The sequence below is a fragment of the Elaeis guineensis genome, chromosome 5 (assembly GCF_000442705.2).
Source record: "Elaeis guineensis isolate ETL-2024a chromosome 5, EG11, whole genome shotgun sequence".
Classification (NCBI taxonomy): domain Eukaryota; kingdom Viridiplantae; phylum Streptophyta; class Magnoliopsida; order Arecales; family Arecaceae; genus Elaeis; species Elaeis guineensis.
The window spans coordinates 106,151,061-106,163,877 of NC_025997.2; the positions used below are offsets into that span (position 1 = coordinate 106,151,061).

The 12,817-nt window shown below is 35.0% G+C and overlaps 1 long non-coding RNA gene across 1 annotated transcript; it reads left to right on the top strand.

The window, feature by feature from the left end:
• The first annotated feature begins 1,522 nt into the window (after positions 1-1,522).
• LOC105045433 (uncharacterized) lies at positions 1,523-8,510 on the top strand. Its single transcript, XR_832053.3, has 3 exons — positions 1,523-1,663; positions 1,742-1,851; positions 8,190-8,510. It is a non-coding gene; the product is annotated as an uncharacterized lncRNA (long non-coding RNA).
• Positions 8,511-12,817: the final 4,307 nt, after the last annotated feature.

Genomic DNA, 12,817 nt, shown 5'->3' on the forward strand with positions numbered 1-12,817 from the left:
TAATGAAATTCATGCTTCATAATGATGCTATTTTCATAAGACATATTCATGAAATCAATGTTTACAATAAAACATACTTTTTCATATCACATATACCGATCTTTATTTTATGAAAAATTATGATTTCATCAATAGCAATTCTTTGCATAAAAACATGATCATTTAAAAATAAATAAGGAGCATAAGATCTACTTACCTCGATCGTCCTGGACCTTTTAATCTTCCTTAAAAGAATCGGACAGTTCTATTTAAAATATTAAATTATCAATAAATTTTATTTCATATATTTAATAAAATTACATAATATAAGGAAATGACCGATTTGATGATCAGTCCAATAAATCTCTTCCTTCGACTCTAAATCGATTTAAGGTCATAGGTCCCTAGGAGTGGAGAAGATGGCCTAATAGGAGATCCATAGGGCTTCTTAGAGAGAGAAAATTTTTTAGAGAGAGAAAGTAGAGAGAGTCCAATTTTAGAAAGAGAAAGACTTTAGAGAGGGATGAGAGAAACTTTCTCTCATGTGTATTATTATTATTATTTATTTTTATTATTATTATTATATAAATATATATATATATTTTCTTTTTTTTTCTTTTTCTTTTTCTTTTCTTTTTCCTTTTCTTTTCTTTTCTTTTTCCCGTGGCCTTCTTTGGCCGAAATAGGGGACCTAGAGGTCCCCGTACCTTAGACCGGCCATTCACCGCCGTACCTTGCTCGACGGTGGCCGGCGGCAAGAGACGACTTTTCCAAGTTCGGAGGGGCCAGAGCCGGCGGTCGGCGTGACCATCGGCGCCTTAAAAAAAATCAGGAAAAGGGAGAGGCCGAACATGGCTTTCCTTTTCTGACGAAATCCGGCGACTCCTGTCACCGGCAGTCATGCCCACCGGCATGGAAAAGAAGGGAGAGAAGGGAGGAAGAGGAGGAAGGACTTACCACAGCCTCCGATGACCCCCACTGGCGTGAAATCGCGGCGAGCACGAGTCGAGGGGCCGCGGCTTCAATCAGAAAAATCAGAGAAGAACTCCGGCGATCGTCGGTGACTGTTGTGTCTTCTTTTAGAGGAGAGGAGGGGGGTTCTTATAGAGCTCGTCTCAGGGTCTTTTAATGGCCCTAGGACTCCGATTCCTGATCGGAACCGGGGAAGGAGAAGACTCCGATCGGGAGTCTTCTTTCCTATTTTTTTTTTTTTTTCTAAGTCGGCTTAGTGGGCTTTTGACCCACGGGCCGAATTATCACACGTAATAGATGTTCATTAGTTAGTATTTTAATATTAATAACCGTAAATCATGCTGTATGCCACAAATTTGGCGTCGTAAGCGGCGATAATAGTTTTGGCGAGGGTCCATGAAAACAATGTCATTATCAAAATCATGATCTTTATTTTATTAAACTTACGATAAATATTGGAAACCATGTCTTGAAATTCCTTTTTTTTTTTTTTTGTTAGTAAAAAAAAAAAGAAAAGCTAACCAGACAATAATTTTGGGAGCAAGAGCCAGAAGTCATCCTCCTTCCTTCCTGCCCTCAAAATGCTGGCAGCTTCTCTCCTTCGAAGAGCCACCCTCCTACGTTTGTCCTTTCGGCCACCCGTTTCTTCCTCTCCTCTTCTTCATTTGAGGCCTCCAATTCCAAGGATTCAACGACCTCCTCGGATTTCCAGGTAATCGTGCTCCTCTTTTCCCTTCTCTTCGTGCTCTCTTCCATTCATGGCTGAAGCTTTTGTCCTCCTCGATTGAAGTTCCCGCAGAGCAACACTGATTCTGATGTCGATGCTCCCGATCCATAGCGCCCTCGCATCGGCTCGCCTAGTTTCCAGGCTTCCAGTCGAAGCAAGCGCGTGTTTAGAAGGTAAAGTTGGCACCTTTTCTCCGTGATCTCCATTTTCTCTCCAAATAATGGGGCCGTTCATCATTGGGATTTGTTAAGATTAGGAGCATCCATCGTTTTCCCTTTATCTATTTTTTTTTTTCTTGGCTCAATGGGTTTCAAAGTGAGGAACTTATAAATAATAACTAGAAAGAATGTCCCCAAAATCTTATTTATGCCTGTTTTACGTAGGATCGGAGCATTAATGGGGCTGTAGTTATTGTTTAAGATGAAAGTAATGAACTGATTTCATTATCAGTTTCTCGTAGGGTGGTATGTTACAGATTGTAGTTTCAGAGTCTCTTAGTCATATTAAATTAGAGGCTGCATTTCGAGCTATTCTATTTTGTGGAAATGACATTGATGTTCTAGGTTTTAGCGTGGGTGGAAGTCGTGATCCAGCAATATGAGTGGCACTGGATTGTGGCTGGTGGAATATATGAATTTACTTGGATGCAATTGGAACTTTGAAATTTGTGTTGGCATCATTACTCTTTTGCTCACTAAGCGTATTAGTCTTTCCCCAACTTAGGCCCTTGCTTGTACATGACCTAGGAAGCTATGAGGTGATAGCTTGGAGCTATGGATATTTTTGTAATTTACATGGTGAGGATTGAAGCAAGACCTTTAGGCATATGGTTGTTCCTTTGGTCTGAAAGGAACCCTAGTTTATAGGAATAGAGCATGATATAATGAAAGTGTTAGAGGTGCAATAGGATGAGGGTTTTTGATATTATCAATGAGATTGGTTAGTTATTTGAAGGGAGTATCAGTTGCCTTTTGGAGATCGTGCTCAAGCAAAGTTTGTCACAGTTCGACTTTTAATGGACTTAGAAAGGGCATGTATGTGAGGTAGGTATGCTTAGACACTCATTTATTGTGTATAGGGAGCTCATGGGGAGGGGTGTGATAGTCATACACCTTGAAGACAAATGAATGGAGCACATTAGCGTATTACATGAACAGAAATATTGAAAATTGGGAAAATTCTCATATCTTATCTTTTGCTACCAGCCTTCTTTGGGAAGGGAAGGTCATAATCTGTAATGAAAGCCAACCATTATTGGAACTAGAGTATGTGAATATTTCATTTTACCAAATGGTGATTGTTTGTAGGGATTTTTGGTGCAATTGAGGAAGAAGCATCTTTACTCCATATACACTCTTATATGTATTGGTAAATTGGAGAAGGTCTTTGATTTTAAGAACATGTTGTTTGTACTCATAAAAAGGGCAGTTCGGTGCACAAGGCTCCTAGTATTGCAAAGTCTGCTAATGATCAGATATACACAGCCTTACCCCCATATAGAGAGGTTATTTCTTTGTTTTGAACCCTTGACCTCCTTTTCACGATGGAACAACCTTACCATTACGCAAATACTCACCCTCTATTTTGTTTGTACTCATAGGCTGAGCTAAAATTTCTGTACTTAGCAGTTACTAAAGCATGAAAATGGTAGTCAATTGTTTAAATGGATCCATGATACGTGAGCAAGATTCACTTCATTAAATATTTATCCAGTAATCACCAGATAATAGGAGGTAGATGGAGGAGGCTATTAAGATTTTTTTCTTGATTTTGGCAAGATCGGTTGAAGTTTTGGAGTTTCGGCTAAAAAAGAAGAACAAGATCCTAAAGTCAAAATTAGGTAAAATTGTCAGCAAACATAAATTAAAGATAAATTCAACTTGTCAAATATTTTTTTAGGAAATATCTTAAAGGATATCTATTATTTGCAATATTTGGGTGTATTATTTGATTTTTTGTAAACTGTAACTAATGATTAATTATAAACTAGAGAAATAAAATATCAAATAGTCTAAGTGCAACACTTCATTCAATTGTTTGATAAGACATGATATATTGAACAACTAAGTGAAAAATGTCCTCACACTTTATAAAAGTGAGAATATTCCCAAGCTTTTATGCCTTTATTAAAAAATGATATTATCCTTTGTTTTATGCTCCGCATCCCAAGTTTATATTAAAATAACAAGGATGTGAGTATAGTGCAAATTCAAAACCTTTGGTTCAAGCATGAAAGCTTAAGTTAGTTTAGTTGGCATTTTCTGTTCTCCATCCTTTTCTTCTTATCCCTTTGCTTCACCAACATGAGCACCATACCCTCTCATCCTATTCTCCACCCTTTCCTCTCCTCCTCTGTTTTCCCTATAGGGCTGGGTCTAAGACATGTGCTCCCCATTACGTTGACACATCCTCTAACCCCACACTCCTTTTGAGGACACCTTCAACTGCTACACAGTTACTGGATCAAGAGAAACAAGGAAAAGGAACAAAGGTCTATCAAGGAGGATGAGTTTGTATGGTTGTCTTAGTTGATGATCACCAAAGAGGATGGGATCAACTATGGATGACAATCCCATCTCCAACATGTCGGAGATCCCTCGACCATTTTGCTTTGGGTTGCTATGGAATTATTATCTAACGTTGTTGCATGGCAGTCCAATTGATAATCTTTGGCATTGGTCAGGTCAAAGTTTTTGGAAGTCCATGACGATGGAAGTATCTTTGCATTAAGATTAAAAACAATTTTGCATTCCTATCCCATGATTTGATTCCCATGATTATTGCTTTAGTTGTGGGTGAAACGTGTATTCCTTAATTTAATTATGAAATGTATGCGAAAGAAGTTAGAGGATTTGGAATCATATCCCAAGTGGTTTGAAGGAGAAGAGGGCCATAAATGATGTATTATATTAAACTTAATAAATGTTATAATAGTTTCAAAGGCCTCATATTTTAAATACAAATATTGTTATTTTTTCCTATCATTATTAACTAAATATAGTATAGAATTTAAACTTATAAAAAAATTTGCTATTATGCTATTTATTTCAACTATAAGCACTAACAATAGCTATTGTAGTAGTCATTATTTTATTTTTATAAAACAAATCCAATCAAAAGCTGATTTGTATAAACATAATTGGTTGCATGTAAATTATTTGATGTAATATGTTAGAGAAGCAAAATTCTTGTGCCCGGAACATGAGTTATTAACAACTTGAAATCATTGGGACCATTGAAAATCATTCTGGCCAACCATTTGATGGACTAATAACATCATTTTTTTTTTAAATTTATTTTTTTATATGGATGTTTATGTTCACATGCATTATAGCGAGTAACTTTATTGAAAATCGCTAGCCTGTTATTAAAATTCAAGAAATTCTTGATAAATTTACAAGGTTAGCTCACAAAGATAATGGGTCTATATAAATTTATAGAATGTCTCAAAGTGTGGTGCATGAGGAGAAATATGTCTATGTGGTCCAGTGACTGCACCGCATGCCTTATATGCAATTATTATACTAGAGTTTTCTTACCATTTTGTGAGTTTATATGTGGTAGGGTTCGCATTGTGTAGATGTATATGCAGCCTACTTATCATTTTGTGACCACATATGTGACCCTCTTAGCATTGTGACACCACATGTAAGCCACTCTTATGGAGGACTATGTAGACAAGGTAGGTTCAAGCTAATTCTTGGGTTGGATGTGGGTTTCAAGCAGGCTGGGTACATATCTATTGATAATGTCAATCTGCTAATTATGCCAACGCTATTGCTACTAAGAATTAAATCTCAAGTAGTAAGCACTAATTGCTAGATAATTTTGTGATTAGTATTATTTATAAAGATATTGCTATTATTTATTATATTTAATATATTTATTTTTTAAATACTTGAAGTAGTAACTGCATATGTGCCCATATGTGTAACGTGCATGACATGAGTTATGTGATTCCTTGACCACCTGCACATGGGAGCCATCTTTTAAAACATTGAATTTGTCCTAGAGAGATTGAGGAAGATACTTGTTGGGTTTTGAAGTTTAAAACACTGGAAAGGAATTCTTATCTCAAATCTCATAAATTCCTTGACCACCTGCATATGTTTTGGCTTTTTTCGAATCCAAACTTGAGGAGGCCTGATGCAGGACAACTTGCGGATGACCTGCTTAGGTGTTGGTGGACCTAATGGTTTAGGATTTTTAGGGTTTTGCTCTCTCTGGTTCTTGACATCCAATCTTAGGGAGCAGGGGTGAAAGAAGGATATTGTGGAAGTTTTCTAGGATGGCTCAAAGGTTTAGAGAACATAGTTTGATGTTAGGAATAGGGCTTTTAAGGTTCTAAGGTTAAAGCTGGGGGTAAACTATTGACCTGTAATCAAATCCTAGGCCATGGTTAAAGAGAGGGATTTGATGATGAAAGAAGATAAAATAAAAGAAATAGATAGGGAAAAGGGAGTAGGAAGAGGAGACAAAAATTCACTAGAGAGAGTAAGAGGGAAACAAGAGAGAGGGCATGGAAAGAAAGAGAGGGATGGATAAGAGGAAAGAAAACCACTTTCTTTCTCAAGAAAGCAAATCATAAAATACATGATTTAAGTTTATGTTTAGCTTTCCCATATCATACAAACATATAGCCTACCCTAACTTAAAGACCAAGTAACCAAATAAAATAAAAAAAGGTAACTTGGAGAAAAAGTAACTTGTGGGCCAAGTAACTTAATGTTAGAGTTATGTGAAGGCAAAGTAACCTAATATCTATTAGTCTAACTAGATACTAATAAATGCAATCTTTTCTTATAATCACACCTGGAGCATCAAATAACTTTGATGCTCCACCATGCTCCATCGATGCTCCTAGCAACCAGATGAGCACTGAAGTCATCAACTCAAATCAACTTATATGGATTCATGTTCATAGGATGTGACTATAATTTTACATTGGCCATCAGCTACTACAACCCTTCTCTTATATCAGGGTTTGGGACCGGCTATGTACAAAACATAAATACGGTTAGGGCTTAGATCATCACAGTAGAAAATTTGTCACATGATCTAGGTGCTTGACTTCATCAAGGCCCAATCTACTCTGCAAGCCGCTTGCTCCCCCATAAAAAATTTCTCAAAACTTCAAGTATCTTTTAGGCATTTAGAGAAAAGGCATTCACTTGTACCTCAAGTTTCTTAAAGCTGGCATAGTTCCAACTTTATTGTTGTTGAAATACCATTTTTCTAAATCATAATAAATGAAACAAACTAAGATTAACACAAAACAGCCCATATGTGGACCAAGTAATGGCTCATAGATCAGTTTGAGGCCAAACTACAAAAGTTTTGACCTCAATCCCAGCAAAATCAAAATGGTTCAGTTCTAGTTTTAGAGTTTTTGCTGGGATATTGACAATAATCTTTAGTTGATTTGCGGTTGTCCATAGTTTTCAAGAGGTTGTAGTGGCCTCTTTGAGGTCAGGGAACCATCTTGTCAGCTTAATATGCTCTGATCTCTGTTTTTTGCAATTTCTTCTTTGTGACCGTGTTCTTTAATCACCATGGGGACTGTGAAAACCTGTTTGACCTTTTCAACTTTGTTTCTTACCACCAATCAAATATATTGCCCCAATGAGCCATAGCTGAAGCTTTTCGTTCGGCAAAGGTATAGTTTTTCCCTGCAGATAATATTCAAAATGAACATCACTTGTGTAATTTCTTGCTTGGTGAGACATTCATGTCCTCTCTTTCCCATTAATGTATATCAAAGATATGAGTGAGATTTCTCCATTCCATCTAAAGGAAATTATCAAGAAAGCAATCAATGCGACAAAATAAAATCTGAGTCAGCAAGAACAGGCTATTTGCTAGATTTTCTTGAGTTGATCTCTAAGGTTGCGAATGCTGGTCAGCATGCATGATTGTCAACCTGGAGGAAACATGTAATTGATGATCAGGGCAGTTTTGAGGTCATCATCAAAGATGTGTTTAGTGAAGTTTGCAAGTACAAGTAGCTATTGCAGGAGAAATGATTTCCCTAAACAAGGTAGGCCTACTGCAGCAATTTGTGTTTAGCACCTAACTTTCTACACTTTTGTTATCCACTAGAAGGTGTCAGCATGCAATGCTTATAGAATTCTACAGGAAAAGGTTTGATTGTAAGAGTCAACACTAGCACAACCTTATGTGAAGTGGTTTGATAATTTACTCATCTCCTCTATGGACAACATCATGTTAAGAAATTGAATCAATATTAATCGAAGTAGCTACATTTTCATTATTAAATTTTTCTTATTATTATATTTTGTGGTGGATCATACTGGAATAGCAAGCAACATTGCTAGTTTCTTCCTATTTTTAAATTTATATAAGCATAAGAGTCATGCCATGTTATGCTAGATACTCTGCTGTTTTCTGGCTTTTCCATCTCTGATATGCTTTCTCAGGTTTTCTGTGTACAGAAGTAGGGCAAAATGAATGGATCTTTCTTATCGTTATCTTCTATTTTGTTGATTGACAGGCAGATTTGCTAACTACCTAAGCCCCATCTAGTGATGTGAAGAGCCAAAACCTTGACCAAAGGCATCACTATTATTTTCCTGAAATGAGAATAACTATGAGGTGCATCAAGCATTTGATTTTGTTCGTAGTCTTTAGTTATTCCCTTCATATTATTACAGATGCTTCTTTGAAGCCATCAGTTACATGTTGGATCAGAGAGTCAATTATCAAACCTTGCAAAACTCCATATTTAACATTGTTTTAAAACGTAGGCATCTATGCCTTTTCCTGTATGCTTTTTTTAATGGAAAAAAAAAAGGCAGGTATATGTTTCTATTCATTCTGTTGATTGGGCACATTGGACGACCATGCAATGGTAGGGGCCGAAGTCAGGTTTTCTTACCAGTATCTATATTGACTGATTTCCTTTGTTTTTCTGTCACTTGGTGAGTATGGTCTTCAACTAGCAGAGCACATCACATGACCATGCGTAGCTGCTTTCCATGGGAAATGTTATGATATATCTCGCGGAAATAATTTATCTCAACAATTTTACCAAGCCAAGCTAATTGGGGGGTTGTAGGATCTTTCTTTTTGCCTGCTGGAGTTTCTCTAAGATTTGATGGTTTTGATGAAACAATATGAGATGGTCATGTTTCTCTTGCTCTTTCTGATCGACCACTTTGCTAGTGTAAGACATGCGATTGCAACATACTGGTGGATGGCTGCCTTCACTGGCACTGTTATTGTAGGTGGATTTTATCTAGAGGAAAGTTAAAAAGCATGTGATGAGGAATTGATGGCTAGGTTTATATATTTGATTTGTGGACGATAGAAGTGAATTTGCTGGGATAAAGACGTTCAAAATTGGATATGATGACTTTTCAGATGATGCGCTGCTGGTATCTGTCTGGCCTATAGGTCAGATTTGGTTTCACAAATAAGAAATAAATTTTCCATATTTTATCTATTTTTATCTCCAAGGCCCAGTATTTCTTAATTTTCTTGTATACTTCCCATGAATTCTGTTCTAATTTAAGGGTTTGTCAAAGGTGTAAATTCATCGGTTACTGTGAAAATATCATATAAATCATGGATGAACGTCTTTTTTGGATGCTTTTATTGACTATAAAATTGATAAGCCCATGTTTGGGTGGCACATCTGAAAATTCCTAGTGATGAATCTATTAAACCTAGTACATAAAAAGCTTGCTCAAATGAGGTTAAGCTTTGGTAATTTTCAATTAATTATTCATCTTTTCTACTGTCCATAGCGCTTGTGTCTTTTAGTGCTGTATTTTTGCTGATATGGCACCATACGGTCTATATTTATAAATGAGTACTTTATATCTTTTTTTTAATATATGTGTGTGTGTGGGCGCACGTGCATGTGCATACCTTCATACATAATCCTTATGTGTATAGACCACACACAGATATATTAATGATCCGAGCATTGGATGCGGTCAATTATTTTTAAATTACTTATATATTAAAAAATTATATAAATTTCTAATCTATACATTCAATGATAAAAAAATATATAATTTAATGTTATTTAGATTATCTATTTTTAGATCATTTGATGGATAGATTAGATATCTCTAAATTATATAATTTTTGATATATAAGTAATCTAAAGATAGTAAGTCACATTCAACATTTAAATTTTTGATATGAAATCCTCTCATGTGATTTAAAGTTGATTAAATCTATGTAGCTTAGTCCATCTCTCTCTATATATATAGAGAGAGACACACACACATATTTCTACACATATATGATTGGATTGCTATTTTGATTCGGTCATATCTAGATTGAACGTTGGAGATTCCACATCGATAATATGAGTTGTTGGATATTTATCGCCTTTAAATTGTTTATACATAAAAATCACATGATTTTGAGATCTCTAACTCATACACCAAATAGTGAAATAATATATATTATTTTGTATTATATAAATTATCTAATTTTTGACAATTTAATGCATCGGTTAATAGTCTTCAAGTCATATAATTTTTTATATGTAAGTAATCTAAAGATACTAGATCACGTCCGATATCTTAGATCATCGTTGTACACTTCCTAACATCTAAGAGGAGATGTACTCAAATGTAGCCACGTCTGTGTATGTATGTATGTAGTGGGAGACTGAGATCTGCTCGAGAAGAATCATGATTGAATGTTGGGGATCCAACATTAATGAAATGATCCAAATTGTTGTATGTATTGTTGGATGGATGCGCACATATATATATATATATATATATATATATATATATATATATATATATAGTGATAGGCTAAGATTTACTTAAGCAGAATCATGATTGGATGATGGAGGTCTAATATCAGTGATTTGAATTATTGGATATAATCTATTATCTTTAAACTACTTATATTACCAAAAATAGGATGAAAAATTCTCAATCCATGTGTCTACTAGTTAAAAAATATACACTATTTTGTATTATATGTATGTACATAATGATATGCTAAGATCTGCTCAAATAGGATCATAATTGGATAATGAGGGTTTAACATCAATGATATGAGCTATTGGATATAATTTGCTATCTCTAAATAGCTTATATATAAAAAATAATATGATATAGAGACTCTTAAGCTGGGCATCAAGTAGTCAAAAAGAATGTATATATTATTTTATTTTTATATGGTGGTAGGGTAAGATTTGCTCTAGTAGAATTGTAATTGGATGATGGGGCTCGATATTGACGATGTAAGATATTGGATATGATCTATTATCTCAAACTGGCTTATATGTCAAAAGTAGTATAACATAGAGATTCTTAATCTTTATGCATCCAAAAAATATATATTAATTTATATTAGTGTATGTATATATGTATTAGTGATAGACTAGAGAAGAATCATGATTAGATGATGGGGTATAATATTAATGATTTAAGTTATTGGATATGATTTATTATCTTTAAATTACTTACATACTAAAAATAATAAGATTTAGAGGCTCTTAATCCATACATCAACTAATTAAAAATATATATTATTTTATATTATTTAAATTATCCGATTTTTGATCGTTTGATGTATAGGTTAAGGATTTCAAAATATCATGATTTTTGACATATAAGCAGTACAGAAGTAGTAGAAGAAAAGCCCCAACTTTTCACTCTTTAATTTATTCATAATCTTACAATTGTTGGAAAATTAAGTAGCTAATTTGCACAAATTTATCAAATTACTAAAAATGGCATAAAAGAAATTATCAACATCTATTATTGGTAGCTATACTAGTTTGTGCTTACTGAATTTAGCCCCTTCTCAAGATTCTAACTACATTAATGTGCACCATTGAAGGACTGAGAGCTTTGTTAGAACCTTGAAACCAAGCACCCTCTAAATTGAGCCATGTGTCGAACCTGTAGCTACATTAGTATGCGCCAGCCAAATTGAAACCAAGCACCCACTGAATCGAGCCTTCCAAGTTAAGCTTTCTCTTGAGGCTTCGAAGCCAAGCACCCATTGAATCAAACCTTCCAAGAGGGATGTGGGAAGCTGAAGGGATAGTGGCACGTGGGGGAGCTTGTCGTTAGGAGGGGAGCCGGAGGATGGGAGGCGTGTATGCAAGGAAAGAAAGAAATACTGGTTTGTCCTTGGCAGAGGGAGCGGGGAAATAGTGACACGTGGCATGATTTGAGAGAGCTTTTATACTCGGCACAACTAATCTGGCTAGGCTCGATATAAAGAAATAAAGACAAGAAGCAAACACTAATTTTTGTATAACCGTATAATTTTTTTTAAAAAATAACCACATGAATTATAAAAAAAAAATAACCATATAATTTTTAAGAAATTTTGTTCGAAAATAAAACATACAGGTATGTAAATAGCATATTAAGATGGAAATGACAGAAAAAAACTAACAAACAGTCTCAACTCTTTTTTCTTCCTTCGTTGGATCTAGTAGCATCACTATCCAAATATCATTTAGGATAAATTATGTTTCTAGTCTCTAAATTAAGTCGGATTTTTTTAAATAGTCTTCAAATTTTAAAATTTAAATTTTTAGTCTTCCAACTTTTCGAACCTATTTAATGTTGCCCTTCGGTATCTTTTCGATGATTTTCTCTCATCGAAAGTCATATGTGGCACTCATTGGTGATTGTCTGGCATCTTTGTTTGCCTAGGTGGTCACCGGTGATGATCTGGACAAAATTTTTTTTAAAAATTTGCCTACTTATCCGTATGGATCCCTAAAATCCTTTGAACGGATTTTTTTTCTTCCCCTTCCTGCGATTGAAACCTTACCTCTCTAAATCACTTTCAACTGGCCATTTTTTGTAATCTATCATCTCGAAATCTTAGTTCTTAAAATCTTCCCCATTTTTTTTCGATATGCTACGATAGCCATCCGTCAGCTGCATTCTCCATGGATAGAAGCTCATCAATAGTTGGATCTAACGGCTCCTTCCGATGTAGGACTTTCAATAATGACAGTGAAAGGTTTTGCTTTTATGAGCATCGTGCTCAAATGAAGATCTCTTGGACTAAGAGAAATTTAGGTCGAAGATTTGTTGGTTGCCCACGATTTAGAGTATGAGTTGTTTTTCTCTAACTCCAGCTGATTTTCTCCCTCTTTTTGACTATTTCTTTATTTTT